Source organism: Ambystoma mexicanum, chromosome 1p, assembly GCF_040938575.1.
Source record: "Ambystoma mexicanum isolate Mex_15411 chromosome 1p, UKY_AmexF1_1, whole genome shotgun sequence".
NCBI classification, from domain to species: Eukaryota; Metazoa; Chordata; class Amphibia; order Caudata; family Ambystomatidae; genus Ambystoma; species Ambystoma mexicanum.
Genome location: NC_090921.1, coordinates 1475252243 through 1475273904, shown reverse-complemented (window position 1 = coordinate 1475273904; position 21662 = coordinate 1475252243). Strand labels below are relative to the sequence as shown.

General features: G+C 42.7%; 18 non-coding genes across 18 annotated transcripts; all 18 read right to left on the bottom strand.

Moving 5' to 3' along the window:
- Positions 1 to 74: 74 nt before the first annotated feature.
- TRNAI-AAU (transfer RNA isoleucine (anticodon AAU)) lies at positions 75 to 148 on the bottom strand. The gene has a single exon. It is a non-coding gene; the product is annotated as a tRNA-Ile (tRNA).
- A 725-nt stretch (positions 149 to 873) lies between these two features.
- TRNAI-AAU (transfer RNA isoleucine (anticodon AAU)) lies at positions 874 to 947 on the bottom strand. Its single transcript has one exon. It is a non-coding gene; the product is annotated as a tRNA-Ile (tRNA).
- A 2617-nt stretch (positions 948 to 3564) lies between these two features.
- On the bottom strand, positions 3565 to 3638 carry TRNAI-AAU (transfer RNA isoleucine (anticodon AAU)). The gene has a single exon. It is a non-coding gene; the product is annotated as a tRNA-Ile (tRNA).
- A 676-nt stretch (positions 3639 to 4314) lies between these two features.
- Positions 4315 to 4388, bottom strand: TRNAI-AAU (transfer RNA isoleucine (anticodon AAU)). The gene has a single exon. It is a non-coding gene; the product is annotated as a tRNA-Ile (tRNA).
- A 726-nt stretch (positions 4389 to 5114) lies between these two features.
- Positions 5115 to 5188, bottom strand: TRNAI-AAU (transfer RNA isoleucine (anticodon AAU)). Its single transcript has one exon. It is a non-coding gene; the product is annotated as a tRNA-Ile (tRNA).
- A 2617-nt stretch (positions 5189 to 7805) lies between these two features.
- Positions 7806 to 7879, bottom strand: TRNAI-AAU (transfer RNA isoleucine (anticodon AAU)). Its single transcript has one exon. It is a non-coding gene; the product is annotated as a tRNA-Ile (tRNA).
- A 1054-nt stretch (positions 7880 to 8933) lies between these two features.
- On the bottom strand, positions 8934 to 9007 carry TRNAI-AAU (transfer RNA isoleucine (anticodon AAU)). The gene has a single exon. It is a non-coding gene; the product is annotated as a tRNA-Ile (tRNA).
- Positions 9008 to 9716: 709 nt separating this feature from the next.
- On the bottom strand, positions 9717 to 9790 carry TRNAI-AAU (transfer RNA isoleucine (anticodon AAU)). Its single transcript has one exon. It is a non-coding gene; the product is annotated as a tRNA-Ile (tRNA).
- Positions 9791 to 11266: 1476 nt separating this feature from the next.
- On the bottom strand, positions 11267 to 11340 carry TRNAI-AAU (transfer RNA isoleucine (anticodon AAU)). Its single transcript has one exon. It is a non-coding gene; the product is annotated as a tRNA-Ile (tRNA).
- A 722-nt stretch (positions 11341 to 12062) lies between these two features.
- Positions 12063 to 12136, bottom strand: TRNAI-AAU (transfer RNA isoleucine (anticodon AAU)). The gene has a single exon. It is a non-coding gene; the product is annotated as a tRNA-Ile (tRNA).
- Positions 12137 to 12862: 726 nt separating this feature from the next.
- TRNAI-AAU (transfer RNA isoleucine (anticodon AAU)) lies at positions 12863 to 12936 on the bottom strand. The gene has a single exon. It is a non-coding gene; the product is annotated as a tRNA-Ile (tRNA).
- A 725-nt stretch (positions 12937 to 13661) lies between these two features.
- TRNAI-AAU (transfer RNA isoleucine (anticodon AAU)) lies at positions 13662 to 13735 on the bottom strand. The gene has a single exon. It is a non-coding gene; the product is annotated as a tRNA-Ile (tRNA).
- Positions 13736 to 14411: 676 nt separating this feature from the next.
- Positions 14412 to 14485, bottom strand: TRNAI-AAU (transfer RNA isoleucine (anticodon AAU)). The gene has a single exon. It is a non-coding gene; the product is annotated as a tRNA-Ile (tRNA).
- A 677-nt stretch (positions 14486 to 15162) lies between these two features.
- On the bottom strand, positions 15163 to 15236 carry TRNAI-AAU (transfer RNA isoleucine (anticodon AAU)). The gene has a single exon. It is a non-coding gene; the product is annotated as a tRNA-Ile (tRNA).
- A 725-nt stretch (positions 15237 to 15961) lies between these two features.
- TRNAI-AAU (transfer RNA isoleucine (anticodon AAU)) lies at positions 15962 to 16035 on the bottom strand. Its single transcript has one exon. It is a non-coding gene; the product is annotated as a tRNA-Ile (tRNA).
- Positions 16036 to 16711: 676 nt separating this feature from the next.
- TRNAI-AAU (transfer RNA isoleucine (anticodon AAU)) lies at positions 16712 to 16785 on the bottom strand. The gene has a single exon. It is a non-coding gene; the product is annotated as a tRNA-Ile (tRNA).
- Positions 16786 to 17462: 677 nt separating this feature from the next.
- TRNAI-AAU (transfer RNA isoleucine (anticodon AAU)) lies at positions 17463 to 17536 on the bottom strand. The gene has a single exon. It is a non-coding gene; the product is annotated as a tRNA-Ile (tRNA).
- Positions 17537 to 19362: 1826 nt separating this feature from the next.
- Positions 19363 to 19436, bottom strand: TRNAI-AAU (transfer RNA isoleucine (anticodon AAU)). Its single transcript has one exon. It is a non-coding gene; the product is annotated as a tRNA-Ile (tRNA).
- Between the last annotated feature and the right edge of the window lie 2226 nt (positions 19437 to 21662).

Here is a 21662-nt window from a genome sequence, read left to right as displayed (position 1 = left end):
TAACTCTAAAGCTGTGAGTGCCAATTGTGCATCAATCTCATCCTTCTGCAGAAATATTTCCCAAAATGACAAAGTGGCCAATACGGGGATCGAACCCGTGACCTTGGCATTATTAACACCACGCTCTAACCAACTGAGCTAACCGGCCAGCTGTGAGGAATATTTCTGACTGGAGCATAAGAGGGAGGCCAGTTGCAGGGGGACTTTTTCTTCCCTTGGAAAAAAAATACCTAACTCATTCACACATAAAACCCTTATCCTCACAACAACCTAAAGAAAAACTACATGTGATCTGAAGGAAATTCACGAATATGACAATTATCTTCAAACTGACTTGTAGCCTGCATCACATTTAAGTAGAACTGGGACAAAGAAGGTTAAATGCATCTCATTGGTCATTTCCCACAGCAGTACTGACCTGTGACCATTTATGGACTGCTGTTTCCAACAAAACAGCAAACTAGTCATAGTAAATATAAAGCTGTGGTTGGGAATTCTGCATCAATCTCATGCTTCTGCAGAAATATTTCCCAAATTGACAAAGTGGCCAATACTGGGATCAAATTCGCTAACTTGGCGTGATTAGCACCATGCTCAGTCAGAAAAAGTAAGCCTTCTGACTGGAGCATAGGAGGGAGGCCAGTTGCAGGGGGGAGCTTTCTTCCCTTGAAAGAAAATGCCTAACTCATTCACAAATACAACCCTTATCCTCACAACAACATTGGTTATGTCCGCAGCAGTACTGACCCGTGACCATGTATGCACAGCTGCTACCAACAAAACAGCAATCTTGTGTTAGTAACTCTAAAGCTGTGAGTGCCAATTCTGCATCAATCTCATGCTTCTGCAGAAATATTTCCCAAAATGACAAAGTGGCCAATACGGGGATCGAACCCGTGACCTTGGCATTATTAGCACCACGCTCTAACCAACTGAGCTAACCGACCAGCTGAGAGTCCAGTTTCTGACTGGAGCATAAGAGGGAGGCCAGTTGCAGGGGGATTTTTTCTCCCCTTGCAAAAAAAATGCCTAAATCATTCACACATAAAACCCTTATCCTCACAACAACCTAAAGAAAAACTACATGTGATCTGAAGGAAATTCATGAATTTGACAATTACCATCAAACTGACGTGTAGCCTGCATCACATTTAAGTAGAACTGGGACAAAGAAGGTTAAATGCATCTCATTGGTCATTTCCCACAGCAGTACTGACCTGTGACCATTTATGGACTGCTGCTTCCAACAAAACAGCAAACTAGTCATATTAAATCTAAAGCTGTGGGTGGGAATTCTGCATCAATCTCATGCTTCTGCAGAAATATTTCCCAAATTGACAAAGTGGCCAATACTGGGATCAAATTCGCTAACTTGGCGTGATTAGCACCATGCTCAGTCAGAAAAAGTATGCCTTCTGACTGGAGCATAGGAGGGAGGCCAGTTGCAGGGGGGAGTTTTCTTCCCTTGAAAGAAAATGCCTAACTCATTCACAAATACAACCCTTATCCTCACAACAACATTGGTTATGTCCGCAGCAGTACTGACCCGTGACTATGTATGCACAGCTGCTTCCAACAAAACAGCAATATTGTGTTAGTAACTCTAAAGCTGTGAGTGCCAATTCTGCATCAATCTCATGCTTCTGCAGAAATATTTCCCAAAATGACAAAGTGGCCAATACGGGATCGAACCCGTGACCTTGGCGTTATTAGCACCATGCTCTAACCAACTGAGCTAACCGACCAGCTGAGAGTCCTGTTTCTGACTGGAGCATTAGAGGGAGGCCAGTTGCAGGGGGATTTTTTCTTCCCTTGGAAATAAAATGCCTAAGTCATTCACACATAAAACCCTTATCCTCACAACAACCTAAAGAAAAACTACATGTGATCTAAAGGAAATTCATGAATATGACAATTATCTTCAAACTGACTTGTAGCCTGCATCACATTTAAGTAGAACTGGGACAAAGAAGGTTAAATGCATCTCATTGGTCATTTCCCACAGCAGTACTGACCTGTGACCATTTATGGACTGCTGCTTCCAACAAAACAGCAAACTAGTCATAGTAAATCTAAAGCTGTGGGTGGGAATTCTGCATCAATCTCATGCTTCTGCAGAAATATTTCCCAAATTGACAAAGTGGCCAATACTGGGATCAAATCCGCTAACTTGGCGTGATTAGCACCATGCTCAGTCAGAAAAAGTATGCCTTCTGACTGGAGCATAGGAGGGAGGCCAGTTGCAGGGGGGAGTTTTCTTCCCTTGAAAGAAAATGCCTAACTCATTCACAAATACAACCCTTATCCTCACAACAACATTGGTTATGTCCCGCAGCAGTACTCACCCGTGACAATGTATGCACAGCTGCTTCCAACAAAACAGCAATCTTGTGTTAGTAACTCTAAAGCTGTGAGTGCCAATTCTGCATCAATCTCATGCTTCTGCAGAAATATTTCCCAAAATGACAAGGAGGCCAATACGGGGACCCATGACCTTGCCATTATTAGCACCACGCTCTAACCAAATGAGCTAAACAGCCAGCTGAGAGTTTTGTTTCTGACTCAAGCATAAGCAGGAGGCCAGTTGTAGGGGGATGTTTTCTTCCCTTGGAAAAAAAATGCCTAACTCATTCACAAATACAACCCTTATCCTCACAACAACATTGGTTATGTCCGCAGCAGTACTGACCCGTGACTATGTATGCACAGCTGCTTCCAACAAAACAGCAATCTTGTGTTAGTAACTCTAAAGTTGTGAGTGCCAATTCTGCATCAATCTCATGCTTCTGCAGAAATATTTCCCAAAATGACAAAGTGGCCAATACGGGGATCGAACCCGTGACCTTGGCATTATTAGCACCAAGCTCTAAAGAACTGAGCTAACCGGCCAGCTGAGAGTCTTATTCCCTTGGAAAAAAATGCCTAACTCATTCACACATAAAACCCTTATCCTCACAACAACCTAAAGAAAAACTACATGTGATCTGAAGGAAATTCATGAATATGACAATTATCTTCAAACTGACTTGTAGCCTGCATCACATTTAAGTAGAACTGGGACAAAGAAGGTTAAATGAATCTCATTGGTCATTTCCCACAGCAGTACTGACCTGTGACCATTTATGGACTGCTGCTTCCAACAAAACAGCAAACTTGTCATAGTAAATCTAAAGCTGTGGGTGGGAATTCTGCATCAATCTAATGCTTCTGCAGACATTTTTCCCAAATTGACAAAGTGGCCAATACTGGGATCAAATTCGCTAACTTGGCGTGATTAGCACCATGCTCAGTCAGAAAAAGTATGCTTCTGACTGGAGCATAGGAGGCAGGCCAGTTGCAGGGGGGAGTTTTCTTTCCGTGAAAGAAAATGCCTAACTCATTCACAAATACAACCCTTATCCTCACAACAACATTGGTTATGTCCGCAGCAGTACTGACCCGTGACTATGTATGCACAGCTGCTTCCAACAAAACAGCAATCTTGTGTTAGTAACTCTAAAGCTGTGAGTGCCAATTCTGCATCAATCTCATGCTTCTGCAGAAATATTTCCCAAAATGACAAAGTGGCCAATACGGGGATCGAACCCATGACGTTGGCGTTATTAGCACCACGCTCTAACCAACTGAGCTAACCGGCCAGCTGAGAGTCTTTTTCCCTTGGAAAAAAATGCCTAACTCATTCACACATAAAACCCTTATCCTCACAACAACCTAAAGAAAAACTACATGTGATCTCAAGGAAATTCATGAATATGACAATTATCTTCAAACTGACTTGTAGCCTGCATCACATTTAAGTAGAACTCGGACAAAGAAGGTTAAATGCATCTCATTGGTCATTTCCCACAGCAGTACTGACCTGTGACCATTTATGGACTGCTGCTTCCAACAAAACAGCAAACTAGTCATATTAAATCTAAAGCTGTGGGTGGGAATTCTGCATCAATCTCATGCTTCTGCAGAAATATTTCCCAAATTGACAAAGTGGCCAATACTGGGATCAAATTCGCTAACTTGGCGTGATTAGCACCATGCTCAGTCAGAAAAAGTATGCCTTCTGACTGGAGCATAGGAGGGAGGCCAGTTGCAGGGGGGAGTTTTCTTCCCTTGAAAGAAAATGCCTAACTCATTCACAAATACAACCCTTATCCTCACAACAACATTGGTTATGTCCGCAGCAGTACTGACCCGTGACTATGTATGCACAGCTGCTTCCAACAAAACAGCAATCTTGTGTTAGTAACTCTAAAGCTGTGAGTGCCAATTGTGCATCAATCTCATCCTTCTGCAGAAATATTTCCCAAAATGACAAAGTGGCCAATACGGGGATCGAACCCGTGACCTTGGCATTATTAACACCACGCTCTAACCAACTGAGCTAACCGGCCAGCTGTGAGGAATATTTCTGACTGGAGCATAAGAGGGAGGCCAGTTGCAGGGGGACTTTTTCTTCCCTTGGAAAAAAAATACCTAACTCATTCACACATAAAACCCTTATCCTCACAACAACCTAAAGAAAAACTACATGTGATCTGAAGGAAATTCACGAATATGACAATTATCTTCAAACTGACTTGTAGCCTGCATCACATTTAAGTAGAACTGGGACAAAGAAGGTTAAATGCATCTCATTGGTCATTTCCCACAGCAGTACTGACCTGTGACCATTTATGGACTGCTGTTTCCAACAAAACAGCAAACTAGTCATAGTAAATATAAAGCTGTGGTTGGGAATTCTGCATCAATCTCATGCTTCTGCAGAAATATTTCCCAAATTGACAAAGTGGCCAATACTGGGATCAAATTCGCTAACTTGGCGTGATTAGCACCATGCTCAGTCAGAAAAAGTAAGCCTTCTGACTGGAGCATAGGAGGGAGGCCAGTTGCAGGGGGGAGCTTTCTTCCCTTGAAAGAAAATGCCTAACTCATTCACAAATACAACCCTTATCCTCACAACAACATTGGTTATGTCCCGCAGCAGTACTGACCCGTGACCATGTATGCACAGCTGCTACCAACAAAACAGCAATCTTGTGTTAGTAACTCTAAAGCTGTGAGTGCCAATTCTGCATCAATCTCATGCTTCTGCAGAAATATTTCCCAAAATGACAAAGTGGCCAATACGGGGATCGAACCCGTGACCTTGGCATTATTAGCACCACGCTCTAACCAACTGAGCTAACCGACCAGCTGAGAGTCCAGTTTCTGACTGGAGCATAAGAGGGAGGCCAGTTGCAGGGGGATTTTTTCTCCCCTTGCAAAAAAAATGCCTAAATCATTCACACATAAAACCCTTATCCTCACAACAACCTAAAGAAAAACTACATGTGATCTGAAGGAAATTCATGAATTTGACAATTACCATCAAACTGACGTGTAGCCTGCATCACATTTAAGTAGAACTGGGACAAAGAAGGTTAAATGCATCTCATTGGTCATTTCCCACAGCAGTACTGACCTGTGACCATTTATGGACTGCTGCTTCCAACAAAACAGCAAACTAGTCATATTAAATCTAAAGCTGTGGGTGGGAATTCTGCATCAATCTCATGCTTCTGCAGAAATATTTCCCAAATTGACAAAGTGGCCAATACTGGGATCAAATTCGCTAACTTGGCGTGATTAGCACCATGCTCAGTCAGAAAAAGTATGCCTTCTGACTGGAGCATAGGAGGGAGGCCAGTTGCAGGGGGGAGTTTTCTTCCCTTGAAAGAAAATGCCTAACTCATTCACAAATACAACCCTTATCCTCACAACAACATTGGTTATGTCCGCAGCAGTACTGACCCGTGACTATGTATGCACAGCTGCTTCCAACAAAACAGCAATATTGTGTTAGTAACTCTAAAGCTGTGAGTGCCAATTCTGCATCAATCTCATGCTTCTGCAGAAATATTTCCCAAAATGACAAAGTGGCCAATACGGGATCGAACCCGTGACCTTGGCGTTATTAGCACCATGCTCTAACCAACTGAGCTAACCGACCAGCTGAGAGTCCTGTTTCTGACTGGAGCATTAGAGGGAGGCCAGTTGCAGGGGGATTTTTTCTTCCCTTGGAAATAAAATGCCTAAGTCATTCACACATAAAACCCTTATCCTCACAACAACCTAAAGAAAAACTACATGTGATCTAAAGGAAATTCATGAATATGACAATTATCTTCAAACTGACTTGTAGCCTGCATCACATTTAAGTAGAACTGGGACAAAGAAGGTTAAATGCATCTCATTGGTCATTTCCCACAGCAGTACTGACCTGTGACCATTTATGGACTGCTGCTTCCAACAAAACAGCAAACTAGTCATAGTAAATCTAAAGCTGTGGGTGGGAATTCTGCATCAATCTCATGCTTCTGCAGAAATATTTCCCAAATTGACAAAGTGGCCAATACTGGGATCAAATCCGCTAACTTGGCGTGATTAGCACCATGCTCAGTCAGAAAAAGTATGCCTTCTGACTGGAGCATAGGAGGGAGGCCAGTTGCAGGGGGGAGTTTTCTTCCCTTGAAAGAAAATGCCTAACTCATTCACAAATACAACCCTTATCCTCACAACAACATTGGTTATGTCCCGCAGCAGTACTCACCCGTGACCATGTATGCACAGCTGCTTCCAACAAAACAGCAATCTTGTGTTAGTAACTCTAAAGCTGTGAGTGCCAATTCTGCATCAATCTCATGCTTCTGCAGAAATATTTCCCAAAATGACAAGGAGGCCAATACGGGGACCCATGACCTTGCCATTATTAGCACCACGCTCTAACCAAATGAGCTAAACAGCCAGCTGAGAGTTTTGTTTCTGACTCAAGCATAAGCAGGAGGCCAGTTGTAGGGGGATGTTTTCTTCCCTTGGAAAAAAAATGCCTAACTCATTCACAAATACAACCCTTATCCTCACAACAACATTGGTTATGTCCGCAGCAGTACTGACCCGTGACTATGTATGCACAGCTGCTTCCAACAAAACAGCAATCTTGTGTTAGTAACTCTAAAGCTGTGAGTGCCAATTCTGCATCAATCTCATGCTTCTGCAGAAATATTTCCCAAAATGACAAAGTGGCCAATACGGGGATCGAACCCGTGACCTTGGCATTATTAGCACCAAGCTCTAAAGAACTGAGCTAACCGGCCAGCTGAGAGTCTTATTCCCTTGGAAAAAAATGCCTAACTCATTCACACATAAAACCCTTATCCTCACAACAACCTAAAGAAAAACTACATGTGATCTGAAGGAAATTCATGAATATGACAATTATCTTCAAACTGACTTGTAGCCTGCATCACATTTAAGTAGAACTGGGACAAAGAAGGTTAAATGAATCTCATTGGTCATTTCCCACAGCAGTACTGACCTGTGACCATTTATGGACTGCTGCTTCCAACAAAACAGCAAACTTGTCATAGTAAATCTAAAGCTGTGGGTGGGAATTCTGCATCAATCTAATGCTTCTGCAGACATTTTTCCCAAATTGACAAAGTGGCCAATACTGGGATCAAATTCGCTAACTTGGCGTGATTAGCACCATGCTCAGTCAGAAAAAGTATGCTTCTGACTGGAGCATAGGAGGCAGGCCAGTTGCAGGGGGGAGTTTTCTTTCCGTGAAAGAAAATGCCTAACTCATTCACAAATACAACCCTTATCCTCACAACAACATTGGTTATGTCCGCAGCAGTACTGACCCGTGACTATGTATGCACAGCTGCTTCCAACAAAACAGCAATCTTGTGTTAGTAACTCTAAAGCTGTGAGTGCCAATTCTGCATCAATCTCATCCTTCTGCAGAAATATTTCCCAAAATGACTAAGTGGCCAATACGGGGATCGAACCCGTGACCTTGGCGTTATTAGCACCACGCTCTAACCAACTGAGCTAACCGGCCAGCTGAGAGGAATATTTCTGACTGGACCATAAGAGGGAGGCCAGTTGCAGGGGGATTTTTTCTTCCCTTGGAAAAAAAATGCCTAACTCATTCACACATAAAACCCTTATCCTCACAACAACCTAAAGAAAAACTACATGTGATCTGAAGGAAATTCATGAATATGACAATTATCTTCAAACTGACTTGTAGCCTGCATCACATTTAAGTAGAACTGGGACAAAGAAGGTTAAATGCATCTCATTGGTCATTTCCCACAGCAGTACTGACCTGTGACCATTTATGGACTGCTGCTTCCAACAAAACAGCAAACTAGTCATAGTAAATCTAAAGCTGTGGGTGGGAATTCTGCATCAATCTAATGCTTCTGCAGACATTTTTCCCAAATTGACAAAGTGGCCAATACTGGGATCAAATTCGCTAACTTGGCGTGATTAGCAAGATGCTCAGTCAGAAAAAGTATGCTTCTGACTGGAGCATAGGAGGGAGGCCAGTTGCAGGGGGGAGTTTTCTTTCCTTGAAAGAAAATGCCTAACTCATTCACAAATACAACCCTTATCCTCACAACAACATTGGTTATGTCCGCAGCAGTACTGACCCGTGACTATGTATGCACAGCGGCTTCCAACAAAACAGCAATCTTGTGTTAGTAACTCTAAAGCTGTGAGTGCCAATTGTGCATCAATCTCATCCTTCTGCAGACATTTTTCCCAAATTGACAAAGTGGCCAATACAGGGATCAAATACGCTAACTTGGCGTTATTAGCACCATGCTCAGTCAGAAAAAGTATGCCTTCTGACTGGAGCATAGGAGGGAGGCCAGTTGCAGGGCGGAGTTTTCTTCCCTTGAAAGAAAATGCCTAACTCATTCACAAATACAGCCCTTATCCTCACAACAACATTGGTTATGTCCCGCAGCGGTACTGACCCGTGACCAGGTATGCACAGCTGCTTCCAACAAAACAGCAATCTTGTGTTAGTAACTCTAAAGCTGTGAGTGCCAATTCTGCATCAATCTCATGCTTCTGCAGAAATATTTCCCAAAATGACAAAGTGGCCAATACGGGGATCGAAACCGTGACCTTGGCGTTATTAGCACCACGCTCTAACCAACTGAGCTAACCGGCCAGCTGAGAGGCATATATCTGACTGGACCATAAGAGGGAGGCCAGTTGCAGGGGGATTTTTTCTTCCCTTGGAAAAAAAATGCCTAACTCATTCACACATAAAACCCTTATCCTCACAACAACCTAAAGAAAAACTACATGTGATCTGAAGGAAATTCATGAATATGACAATTATCTTCAAACTGACTTGTAGCCTGCATCACATTTAAGTAGAACTGGGACAAAGAAGGTTAAATGCATCTCATTGGTCATTTCCCACAGCAGTACTGACCTGTGACCATTTATGGACTGCTGCTTCCAACAAAACAGCAAACTAGTCATAGTAAATCTAAAGCTGTGGGTGGGAATTCTGCATCAATCACATGCTTCTGCAGAAATATTTCCCAAATTGACAAAGTGGCCAATACTGGGATCAAATTCGCTAACTTGGCTTGATTAGCACCATGCTCAGTCAGAAAAAGTATGCCTTCTGACTGGAGCATAGGAGGGAGGCCAGTTGCAGGGGGGAGTTTTCTTCCTTTGAAAGAAAATGCCTAACTCATTCACAAATACAACCCTTATCCTCACAACAACATTGGTTATGTCCGCAGCAGTACTGACCCGTGACTATGTATGCACAGCTCAATCTTGTGTTAGTAACTCTAAAGCTGTGAGTGCCAATTCTGCATCAATCTCATCCTTCTGCAGAAATATTTCCCAAAATGACAAAGTGGCCAATACGGGGATCAAACCCGTGACCTTGGCGTTATTAGCACCACGCTCTAACCAACTGAGCTAACCGGCCAGCTGAGAGTCTTGTTCCCTTGGAAAAAAATGCCTAACTCATTCACACATAAAACCCTTATCCTCACAACAACCTAAAGAAAAACTACATGTGATCTGAAGGAAATTCATGAATATTACAATTATCTTCAAACTGACTTGTGGCCTGCATCACATTTAAGTAGTACTGCGACAAAGAAGGTTAAATGCATCTCATTGGTCATTTCCCACAGCAGTACTGACCTGTGACCATTTATGGACTGCTGCTTCCAACAAAACAGCAAACTAGTCATAGTAAATATAAAGCTGTGGGTGGGAATTCTGCATCAATCTCATGCTTCTGCAGAAATATTTCCCAAATTGACAAAGTGGCCAATACTGGGATCAAATTCGCTAACTTGGCGTGATTAGCACCATGCTCAGTCAGAAAAAGTAAGCCTTCTGACTGGAGCATAGGAGGGAGGCCAGTTGCAGGGGGGAGCTTTCTTCCCTTGAAAGAAAATGCCTAACTCATTCACAAATACAACCCTTATCCTCACAACAACATTGGTTATGTCCCGCAGCAGTACTGACCCGTGACCATGTATGCACAGCTGCTTCCAACAAAACAGCAATCTTGTGTTAGTAACTCTAAAGCTGTGAGTGCCAATTCTGCATCAATCTCATGCTTCTGCAGAAATATTTCCCAAAATGACAAAGTGGCCAATACGGGGATCGAACCCGTGACCTTGGCATTATTCGCACCACACTCTAACCAACTGAGCTAACCGACCAGCTGAGAGTCCTGTTTCTGACTGGAGCATAAGAGGGAGGCCAGTTGCAGGGGGATTTTTTCTTCCCTTTCAAAAAAAATGCCTAAGTCATTCACACATAAAACCCTTATCCTCACAACAACCTAAAGAAAAACTACATGTGATCTGAAGGAAATTCATGAATATGACAATTATCTTCAAACTGACGTGTAGCATGCATCACATTTAAGTAGAACTGGGACAAAGAAGGTTAAATGCATCTCATTGGTCATTTCCCACAGCAGTAATGACCTGTGACCATTTATGGACTGCTGCTTCCAACAAAACAGGAAACTAGTCATAGTAAATCTAAAGCTGTGGGTGGGAATTCTGCATCAATCTCATGCTTCTGCAGAAATATTTCCCAAATTGACAAAGTGGCCAATACTGGGATCAAATTCGCTAACTTGGCGTGATTAGCACCATGCTCAGTCAGAAAAAGTATGCCTTCTGACTGGAGCATAGGAGGGAGGCCAGTTGCAGGGGGGAGTTTTCTTCCCTTGAAAGAAAATGACTAACTCATTCACAAATACAACCCTTATCCTCACAACAACATTAGTTATGTCCGCAGCAGTACTGACCCGTGACTATGTATGCACAGTTGCTTCCAACAAAACAGCAATCTTGTGTTAGTAACTCTAAAGCTGTGAGTGCCAATTCTGCATCAATCTCATCCTTCTGCAGAAATATTTCCCAAAATGACAAAGTGGCCAATACGGGGATCGAACCCGTGACCTTGGCGTTATTAGCACCACGCTCTAACCAACTGAGCTAACCGGCCAGCTGAGAAACAAATTTCTAACTGGAGCATAAGAGGGAGGCCAGTTGCAGGGGGATTTTTTCTTCCCTTGGAAAAAAAATGCCTAACTCATTCACACATAAAACCCTTATCCTCACAACAACCTAAAGAAAAACTACATGTGATCTGAAGGAAATTCACGAATATGACAATTATCTTCAAACTGACTTGTAGCCTGCATCACATTTAAGTAGAACTGGGACAAAGAAGGTTAAATGCATCTCATTGGTCATTTCCCACAGCAGTACTGACCTGTGACCATTTATGGACTGCTGCTTCCAACAAAACAGGAAACTAGTCATAGTAAATCTAAAGCTGTGGGTGGGAATTCTGCATCAATCTCATGCTTCTGCAGAAATATTTCCCAAATTGACAAAGTGGCCAATACTGGGATCAAATTCGCTAACTTGGCGTGATTAGCACCATGCTCAGTCAGAAAAAGTATGCCTTCTGACTGGAGCATAGGAGGGAGGCCAGTTGCAGGGGGGAGTTTTCTTCCCTTGAAAGAAAATGCCTAACTCATTCACAAATACAACCCTTATCCTCACAACATTAGTTATGTCCGCAGCAGTACTGACCCGTGACTATGTATGCACAGCTGCTTCCAACAAAACAGCAATCTTGTGTTAGTAACTCTAAAGCTGTGAGTGCCAATTGTGCATCAATCTCATCCTTCTGCAGAAATATTTCCCAAAATGACAAAGTGGCCAATACGGGGATCGAACCCGTGACCTTGGCATTATTAACACCACGCTCTAACCAACTGAGCTAACCGGCCAGATGTGAGGAATATTTCTGACTGGAGCATAAGAGGGAGGCCAGTTGCAGGGGGACTTTTTCTTCCCTTGGAAAAAAAATACCTAACTCATTCACACATAAAACCCTTATCCTCACAACAACCTAAAGAAAAACTACATGTGATCTGAAGGAAATTCACGAATATGACAATTATCTTCAAACTGACTTGTAGCCTGCATCACATTTAAGTAGAACTGGGACAAAGAAGGTTAAATGCATCTCATTGGTCATTTCCCACAGCAGTACTGACCTGTGACCATTTATGGACTGCTGTTTCCAACAAAACAGCAAACTAGTCATAGTAAATATAAAGCTGTGGGTGGGAATTCTGCATCAATCTCATGCTTCTGCAGAAATATTTCCCAAATTGACAAAGTGGCCAATACTGGGATCAAATTCGCTAACTTGGCGTGATTAGCACCATGCTCAGTCAGAAAAAGTAAGCCTTCTGACTGGAGCATAGGAGGGAGGCCAGTTGCAGGGGGGAGCTTTCTTCCCTTGAAAGAAAATGCCTAACTCATTCACAAATACAACCCTTATCCTCACAACAACATTGGTTATGTCCCGCAGCAGTACTGACCCGTGACCATGTATGCACAGCTGCTACCAACAAAACAGCAATCTTGTGTTAGTAACTCTAAAGCTGTGAGTGCCAATTCTGCATCAATCTCATGCTTCTGCAGAAATATTTCCCAAAATGACAAAGTGGCCAATACGGGGATCGAACCCGTGACCTTGGCATTATTAGCACCACGCTCTAACCAACTGAGCTAACCGACCAGCTGAGAGTCCAGTTTCTGACTGGAGCATAAGAGGGAGGCCAGTTGCAGGGGGATTTTTTCTCCCCTTGCAAAAAAAATGCCTAAATCATTCACACATAAAACCCTTATCCTCACAACAACCTAAAGAAAAACTACATGTGATCTGAAGGAAATTCATGAATTTGACAATTACCATCAAACTGACGTGTAGCCTGCATCACATTTAAGTAGAACTGGGACAAAGAAGGTTAAATGCATCTCATTGGTCATTTCCCACAGCAGTACTGACCTGTGACCATTTATGGACTGCTGCTTCCAACAAAACAGCAAACTAGTCATAGTAAATCTAAAGCTGTGGGTGGGAATTCTGCATCAATCTCATGCTTCTGCAGAAATATTTCCCAAATTGACAAAGTGGCCAATACTGGGATCAAATTCGCTAACTTGGCGTGATTAGCACCATGCTCAGTCAGAAAAAGTATGCCTTCTGACTGGAGCATAGGAGGGAGGCCAGTTGCAGGGGGGAGTTTTCTTCCCTTGAAAGAAAATGCCTAACTCATTCACAAATACAACCGTTATCCTCACAACAACATTGGTTATGTCCGCAGCAGTACTGACCCGTGACTATGTATGCACAGCTGCTTCCAACAAAACAGCAATCTTGTGTTAGTAACTCTAAAGCTGTGAGTGCCAATTCTGCATCAATCTCATGCTTCTGCAGAAATATTTCCCAAAATGACAAAGTGGCCAATACGGGGATCGAACCCGTGACCTTGGCGTTATTAGCACCACGCTCTAACCAACTGAGCTAACCGGCCAGCTGAGAGTCTTTTTCCCTTGGAAAAAAATGCCTAACTCATTCACACATAAAACCCTTATCCTCACAACAACCTAAAGAAAAACTACATGTGATCTGAAGGAAATTCATGAATATGACAATTATCTTCAAACTGACTTGTAGCCTGCATCACATTTAAGTAGAACTGGGACAAAGAAGGTTAAATGCATCTCATTGGTCATTTCCCACAGCAGTACTGACCTGTGACCATTTATGGACTGCTGCTTCCAACAAAACAGCAAACTAGTCATATTAAATCTAAAGCTGTGGGTGGGAATTCTGCATCAATCTCATGCTTCTGCAGAAATATTTCCCAAATTGACAAAGTGGCCAATACTGGGATCAAATTCGCTAACTTGGCGTGATTAGCACCATGCTCAGTCAGAAAAAGTATGCCTTCTGACTGGAGCATAGGAGGGAGGCCAGTTGCAGGGGGGAGTTTTCTTCCCTTGAAAGAAAATGCCTAACTCATTCACAAATACAACCCTTATCCTCACAACAACATTGGTTATGTCCGCAGCAGTACTGACCCGTGACTATGTATGCACAGCTGCTTCCAACAAAACAGCAATCTTGTGTTAGTAACTCTAAAGCTGTGAGTGCCAATTCTGCATCAATCTCATGCTTCTGCAGAAATATTTCCCAAAATGACAAAGTGGCCAATACGGGGATCGAACCCGTGACCTTGGCGTTATTAGCACCACGCTCTAACCAACTGAGCTAACTGGCCAGCTGAGAATCTTTTTCCCTTGGAAAAAAAATGCCTAACTCATTCACACATAAAACCCTTATCCCCACAACAACCTAAACAAAAACTACATGCGATCTGAAGGAAATTCATGAATATGACAATTATCTTCAAACTGACTTGTAGCCTGCATCACATTTAAGTAGAACTGGGACAAAGAAGGTTAAATGCATCTCATTGGTCATTTCCCACAGCAGTACTGACCTGTGACCATTTATGGACTGCTGCTTCCAACAAAATAGCCAACTAGTCATAGTAAATCTAAAGCTGTGGGTGGGAGTTCTGCATCAATCTCATGCTTCTGCAGAAATATTTCCCAAATTGACAAAGTGGCGAATACTGGGATCAAATTCGCTAACTTGGCGTGATTAGCACCATGCTCAGTCAGAAAAAGTATGCCTTCTGACTGGAGCAAGGGAGGGAGGCCAGTTGCAGGGGGGAGTTTTCTTCCCTTGAAAGAAAATGCTTAACTCATTCACAAATACAACCCTTATCCTCACAACAACATTGGTTATGTCCGCAGCAGTACTGACCCGTGACTATGTATGCACAGCTGCTTCCAACAAAACAGCAATCTTGTGTTAGTAACTCTAAAGCTGTGAGTGCCAATTCTGCAACAATCTCATGCTTCTGCAGAAATATTTCGTAAAAAGACAAAGTGGCCAATACGGGGATCGAACCCGTGACCTTGGCATTATTAGCACCACGCTCTAACCAACTGAGCTAACCGACCAGCTGAGAGTCCAGTTTCTGACTGGAGCATAAGAGGGAGGCCAGTTGCAGGGGGATTTTTTCTCCCCTTGCAAAAAAAATGCCTAAATCATTCACACATAAAACCCTTATCCTCACAACAACCTAAAGAAAAACTACATGTGATCTGAAGGAAATTCATGAATTTGACAATTACCATCAAACTGACGTGTAGCCTGCATCACATTTAAGTAGAACTGGGACAAAGAAGGTTAAATGCATCTCATTGGTCATTTCCCACAGCAGTACTGACCTGTGACCATTTATGGACTGCTGCTTCCAACAAAACAGCAAACTAGTCATAGTAAATCTAAAGCTGTGGGTGGGAATTCTGCATCAATCTCATGCTTCTGCAGAAATATTTCCCAAATTGACAAAGTGGCCAATACTGGGATCAAATTCGCTAACTTGGCGTGATTAGCACCATGCTCAGTCAGAAAAAGTATGCCTTCTGACTGGAGCATAGGAGGGAGGCCAGTTGCAGGGGGGAGTTTTCTTCCCTTGAAAGAAAATGCCTAACTCATTCACAAATACAACCCTTATCCTCACAACAACATTGGTTATGTCCGCAGCAGTACTGACCCGTGACTATGTATGCACAGCTGCTTCCAACAAAACAGCAATCTTGTGTTAGTAACTCTAAAGCTGTGAGTGCCAATTCTGCATCAATCTCATGCTTCTGCAGAAATATTTCCCAAAATGACAAAGTGGCCAATACGGGGATCGAACCCGTGACCTTGGCGTTATTAGCACCACGCTCTAACCAACTGAGCTAACCGGCCAGCTGAGAGTCTTTTTCCCTTGGAAAAAAATGCCTAACTCATTCACACATAAAACCCTTATCCTCACAACAACCTAAAGAAAAACTACATGTGATCTGAAGGAAATTCATGAATATGACAATTATCTTCAAACTGACTTGTAGCCTGCATCACATTTAAGTAGAACTGGGACAAAGAAGGTTAAATGCATCTCATTGGTCATTTCCCACAGCAGTACTGACCTGTGACCATTTATGGACTGCTGCTTCCAACAAAACAGCAAACTAGTCATATTAAATCTAAAGCTGTGGGTGGGAATTCTGCATCAATCTCATGCTTCTGCAGAAATATTTCCCAAATTGACAAAGTGGCCAATACTGGGATCAAATTCGCTAACTTGGCGTGATTAGCACCATGCTCAGTCAGAAAAAGTATGCCTTCTGACTGGAGCATAGGAGGGAGGCCAGTTGCAGGGGGGAGTTTTCTTCCCTTGAAAGAAAATGCCTAACTCATTCACAAATACAACCCTTATCCTCACAACAACATTGGTTATGTCCGCAGCAGTACTGACCCGTGACTATGTATGCACAGCTGCTTCCAACAAAACAGCAATCTTGTGTTAGTAACTCTAAAGCTGTGAGTGCCAATTCTGCATCAATCTCATGCTTCTGCAGAAATATTTCCCAAAATGACAAAGTGGCCAATACGGGGATCGAACCCGTGACCTTGGCGTTATTAGCACCACGCTCTAACCAACTGAGCTAACTGGCCAACTGAGGATCTTTTTCCCTTGGAAAAAAAATGCCTAACTCATTCACACATAAAACCCTTATCCCCACAACAACCTAAAGAAAAACTACATGCGATCTGAAGGAAATTCATGAATATGACAATTATCTTCAAACTGACTTGTAGCCTGCATCACATTTAAGTAGAACTGGGACAAAGAAGGTTAAATGCATCTCATTGGTCATTTCCCACAGCAGTACTGACCTGTGACCATTTATGGACTGCTGCTTCCAACAAAATAGCCAACTAGTCATAGTAAATCTAAAGCTGTGGGTGGGAGTTCTGCATCAATCTCATGCTTCTGCAGAAATATTTCCCAAATTGACAAAGTGGCGAATACTGGGATCAAATTCGCTAACTTGGCGTGATTAGCACCATGCTCAGTCAGAAAAAGTATGCCTTCTGACTGGAGCAAGGGAGGGAGGCCAGTTGCAGGGGGGAGTTTTCTTCCCTTGAAAGAAAATGCTTAACTCATTCACAAATACAACCCTTATCCTCACAACAACATTGGTTATGTCCGCAGCAGTACTGACCCGTGACTATGTATGCACAGCTGCTTCCAACAAAACAGCAATCTTGTGTTAGTAACTCTAAAGCTGTGAGTGCCAATTCTGCAACAATCTCATGCTTCTGCAGAAATATTTCGTAAAAAGACAAAGTGGACAATACGGGGATCGAACCCGTGACCTTGGCGTTATTAGCGCCACGCTCTAACCAACTGAGCTAACCGACCAGCTGAGAGTCCTGTTTCTGACTGGAGCATAAGAAGGAGGCCAGTTGCAGGGGGATTTTTTCTTCCCTTGGAAAAAAAATGCCTAAGTCATTCACACATAAAACCCTTATCCTCACAACAACCTAAAGAAAAACTACATGAGATCTGAAGGAAATTCATGAATATGACAATTATCTTCAAACTGACTTGTAGCCTGCATCACATTTAAGTAGAACTGGGACAAAGAAGGTTAAATGCATCTCATTGGTCATTTCCCATAGCAGTACTGACCTGTGACCATTTATGGACTGCTGCTTCCAACAAAACAGTAAACTTGTCATAGTAAATCTAAAGCTGTGGGTGGGAATTCTGCATCAATCTAATGCTTCTGCAGACATTTTTCCCAAATTGACAAAGTGGCCAATACAGGGATCAAATACGCTAACTTGGCGTTATTAGCACCATGCTCAGTCAGAAAAAGTATGCCTTCTGACTGGAGCATAGGAGGGAGGCCAGTTGCAGGGCGGAGTTTTCTTCCCTTGAAAGAAAATGCCTAACTCATTCACAAATACAGCCCTTATCCTCACAACAACATTGGTTATGTCCCGCAGCGGTACTGACCCGTGACCAGGCATGCACAGCTGCTTCCAACAAAACAGCAATCTTGTGTTAGTAACTCTAAAGCTGTGAGTGCCAATTCTGCATCAATCTCATGCTTCTGCAGAAATATTTCCCAAAATGACAAAGTGGCCAATACGGGGATCGAAACCGTGACCTTGCCGTTATTAGCACCACGCTCTAACCAACTGAGCTAACCGGCCAGCTGAGAGTCTTTTTCCCTTGGAAAAAAATGCCTAACTCATTCACACATAAAACCCTTATCCTCACAACAACCTAAAGAAAAACTACATGTGATCTGAAGGAAATTCATGAATATGACAATTATCTTCAAACTGACTTGTAGCCTGCATCACATTTAAGTAGAACTGGGACAAAGAAGGTTAAATGCATCTCAATGGTCATTTCCCGCAGCAGTACTGACCTGTGACCATTTATGGACTGCTGCTTCCAACAAAACAGCAAACTAGTCATAGTAAATCTAAAGCTGTGGGTGGGAATTCTGCATCAATCTCATGCTTCTGCAGAAATATTTCCCAAATTGACAAAGTGGCCAATACTGGGATCAAATCCGCTAACTTGGCGTGATTAGCACCATGCTCAGTCAGAAAAAGTATGCCTTCTGACTGGAGCATAGGAGGGAGGCCAGTTGCAGGGGGGAGTTTTCTTCCCTTGAAAGAAAAGGCCTAACTCATTCACAAATACATCCCTTATCCTCACAACAACATTGGTTATGTCCCGCAGCAGTACTGACCCGTGACCATGTATGCACAGCTGCTTCCAACAAAACAGCAATCTTGTGTTAGTAACTCTAAAGCTGTGAGTGCCAATTCTGCATCAATCTCATGCTTCTGCAGAAATATTTCCCAAAATGACAAGGAGGCCAATACGGGGACCCGTGACCTTGCCATTATTAGCACCACGCTCTAACCAAATGAGCTAAACAGCCAGCTGAGAGTTTTGTTTCTGACTCAAGCATAAGCAGGAGGCCAGTTGTAGGGGGATGTTTTCTTCCCTTGGAAAAAAATGCCTAACTCATTCACAAATACAACCCTTATCCTCATCCTCACAACAACATTGGTTATGTCTGCAGCAGTACTGACCCGTGACTATGTATGCACAGCTGCTTCCAACAAAACAGCAATCTTGTGTTAGTAACTCTAAAGCTGTGAGTGCCAATTCTGCATCAATCTCATGCTTCTGCAGAAATATTTCCCAAAATGACAAAGTGGCCAATACGGGGATCGAACCCATGACGTTGGCGTTATTAGCACCACGCTCTAACCAACTGAGCTAACCGGCCAGCTGAGAGTCTTTTTCCCTTGGAAAAAAATGCCTAACTCATTCACACATAAAACCCTTATCCTCACAACAACCTAAAGAAAAACTACATGTGATCTGAAGGAAATTCATGAATATGACAATTATCTTCAAACTGACTTGTAGCCTGCATCACATTTAAGTAGAACTGGGACAAAGAAGGTTAAATGCATCTCATTGGTCATTTCCCACAGCAGTACTGACCTGTGACCATTTATGGACTGCTGCTTCCAACAAAACAGCAAACTAGTCATATTAAATCTAAAGCTGTGGGTGGGAATTCTGCATCAATCTCATGCTTCTGCAGAAATATTTCCCAAATTGACAAAGTGGCCAATACTGGGATCAAATTCGCTAACTTGGCGTGATTAGCACCATGCTCAGTCAGAAAAAGTATGCCTTCTGACTGGAGCATAGGAGGGAGGCCAGTTGCAGGGGGGAGTTTTCTTCCCTTGAAAGAAAATGCCTAACTCATTCACAAATACAACCCTTATCCTCACAACAACATTGGTTATGTCCGCAGCAGTACTGACCCGTGACTATGTATGCACAGCTGCTTCCAACAAAACAGCAATATTGTGTTAGTAACTCTAAAGCTGTGAGTGCCAATTCTGCATCAATCTCATGCTTCTGCAGAAATATTTCCCAAAATGACAAAGTGGCCAATACGGGATCGAACCCGTGACCTTGGCGTTATTAGCACCATGCTCTAACCAACTGAGCTAACCGACCAGCTGAGAGTCCTGTTTCTGACTGGAGCATTAGAGGGAGGCCAGTTGCAGGGGGATTTTTTCTTCCCTTGGAAATAAAATGCCTAAGTCATTCACACATAAAACCCTTATCCTCACAACAACCTAAAGAAAAACTACATGTGATCTAAAGGAAATTCATGAATATGACAATTATCTTCAAACTGACTTGTAGCCTGCATCACATTTAAGTAGAACTGGGACAAAGAAGGTTAAATGCATCTCATTGGTCATTTCCCACAGCAGTACTGACCTGTGACCATTTATGGACTGCTGCTTCCAACAAAACAGCAAACTAGTCATAGTAAATCTAAAGCTGTGGGTGGCAATTCTGCATCAATCTCATGCTTCTGCAGAAATATTTCCCAAATTGACAAAGTGGCCAATACTGGGATCAAATCCGCTAACTTGGCGTGATTAGCACCATGCTCAGTCAGAAAAAGTATGCCTTCTGACTGGAGCATAGGAGGGAGGCCAGTTGCAGGGGGGAGTTTTCTTCCCTTGAAAGAAAATGCCTAACTCATTCACAAATACAACCCTTATCCTCACAACAACATTGGTTATGTCCCGCAGCAGTACTGACCCGTGACCATGTATGCACAGCTGCTTCCAACAAAACAGCAATCTTGTGTTAGTAACTCTAAAGCTGTGAGTGCCAATTCTGCATCAATCTCATGCTTCTGCAGAAATATTTCCCAAAATGACAAGGAGGCCAATACGGGGACCCATGACCTTGCCATTATTAGCACCACGCTCTAACCAAATGAGCTAAACAGCCAGCTGAGAGTTTTGTTTCTGACTCAAGCATAAGCAGGAGGCCAGTTGTAGGGGGATGTTTTCTTCCCTTGGAAAAAAAATGCCTAACTCATTCACAAATACAACCCTTATCCTCACAACAACATTGGTTATGTCCGCAGCAGTACTGACCCGTGACTATGTATGCACAGCTGCTTCCAACAAAACAGCAATCTTGTGTTAGTAACTCTAAAGCTGTGAGTGCCAATTCTGCATCAATCTCATGCTTCTGCAGAAATATTTCCCAAAATTACAAAGTGGCCAATATGGGGATCGAACCCGTGACCTTGGCATTATTAGCACCAAGCTCTAAAGAACTGAGCTAACCGGCCAGCTGAGAGTCTTATTCCCTTGGAAAAAAATGCCTAACTCATTCACACATAAAACCCTTATCCTCACAACAACCTAAAGAAAAACTACATGTGATCTGAAGGAAATTCATGAATATGACAATTATCTTCAAACTGACTTGTAGCCTGCATCACATTTAAGTAGAACTGGGACAAAGAAGGTTAAATGCATCTCATTGGTCATTTCCCACAGCAGTACTGACCTGTGACCATTTATGGACTGCTGCTTCCAACAAAACAGCAAACTTGTCATAGTAAATCTAAAGCTGTGGGTGGGAATTCTGCATCAATCTAATGCTTCTGCAGACATTTTTC